This window comes from Thermobia domestica, unplaced genomic scaffold, assembly GCF_964235325.1.
Source record: "Thermobia domestica unplaced genomic scaffold, izTheDome1.hap1.1 HAP1_SCAFFOLD_650, whole genome shotgun sequence".
NCBI lineage: Eukaryota > Metazoa > Arthropoda > Insecta > Zygentoma > Lepismatidae > Thermobia > Thermobia domestica.
In genome coordinates, this window is record NW_027656360.1 from 21275 (window position 1) to 23208 (window position 1934).

Here is a 1934-nt window from a genome sequence, read left to right on the forward strand (position 1 = left end):
ATGTACGCTTCTTCATAGAATCAAAATTTACCACTATTTCCTCCTTAAATAATTTCAGTCATTTTTTTCTGGAATACTTTTGCTTCTTCTGTAAGTTAAATGTCTCTCAATGTCGTAGGTAACTGGATTGTAGAACATTGAACTTTTTATAGAAAACTCTGTTATAGAATTTATTAAAATTTATTTTTGTTACTGAGCAAAATCTAAATTTCGAACTATGTAATGTGTTATTCAAAGAGTAATATTTTAAATATATTACCTACTTGAGTGAGATATGAAAATTAGTGTGTACAACATATATCATTTTCTTGGGTTTAACACATTGCAAATAGTGCTTGATATAAGTTCATTCCCTCAGTACGCGATGAATTAACCAAGTTGTGAAAATTGTAGAGTATGTCGTCTGATCTTAATTGCTATTAGAGAATATGATTTGAGCCTAATAACATTAGTCTGTAATTTGCAACTAATATGTTTTGCAAAGCTAATAACTTTTAAATATAAATGTATTTTAATAATAGTAATAATAACAATAATAATGGCAGCTTGAATCAATATGAAACAAAAAATAAAAAGACATTGAAAAACTATAGAATTATGGCCTAATTTTAATCCGAAATCATTTCTAACGGCCCACGTGTTCGTAATCATACTTCTGAATGAACTTCACTATTTTATCATTGTGTTGTATTCATCATAAGAAGACATTATAGATTTTAGCCTCTTGAAGACCAACGTACATAAACGTTTCTTGAATAATTTTGAAAAGTTTTCTGAAGTGACAAAGGAATATATTAAGTGAGAAGAATGAGGTGAATTGTGAAAACATAAGTATTGTTGAATTGCAAGTGTATCGCCGTGATATGGTGAAGCAGTTTTAAAAGTTCTGTATACAGTGACTATAATTTTTACATCCATGTAACCAAATTTTTTCAGGAAACTTTTTATTTAGGTTACATCCTTCGCGCATTCCTTGAGCCACGCTTAGTGGGACATATGAACAGTAGGGAAGTAATATAATTCAGGATTCATGTGATTACCATAACATCCAAGCTAAGGATGCATTTTCGTGAACACTCAACTTACTCAATTAAGTGCGACGAGGAGAGCACAGTTCATCATTAAACGAAATTTTAAAATCACAGACTTCATAATTAAAGCCAATAATACCAATTCACTTATTTTCTGTGAGTTCAACAACCTTACATCGATACAAATGAGAAAAAAATAATTTTTATAAGCGATTGGTATCTTTTCAATTGTCTTTACATCGAGCGAATTATATTGGTATCAATTTATGATTTCAGTGAACATAAATGTTTTTTGTACGCAAGGAAGACAATACTTGAAAGTCGTCGGAAGTGCATGAGCAATTTATATCTTTGTATGTTCGATTCTGGAGATGTAAATGAAAATTAAGCAGTCAACTGAGTTTCAGAGTAGCAATTTAAAATTAAACATCATGAAGTCTACATATTATTTCTTGTTGTTCCCTTTTACAATCTTATATTTTAGCTAATATTCGTGTTATTTTATAAGTTAGCATATTATATGGTAGAAGTTATTCGTGTTATTTTTAACATATCATTTTGACAACATACACATTACATGCAATTAAGTTACTGAGGATTAATAAACGTGAATTAGAAGAGAGGATAAATCTACTAGACACTGGGACACGATTAGTGATGGCTAAATTCCCGGGAAGATATTTTTCGGGAATATTCCCGGGAAGATTCCCAAAAATGGAAATTTTCCGGGAATTTATGTACAATCAGAAAGAAAATTGCATTGTATTACTATATTATAATTTCAAAGTTAAATCAGTTTTCTTTATCGCAGTATATATTAGTGTTTTTCGAGACAATTCTTTAAAATGTATATTCTAAACGACATTATGCTATTTTATTAATATTTTATTATATTTAGAGAGT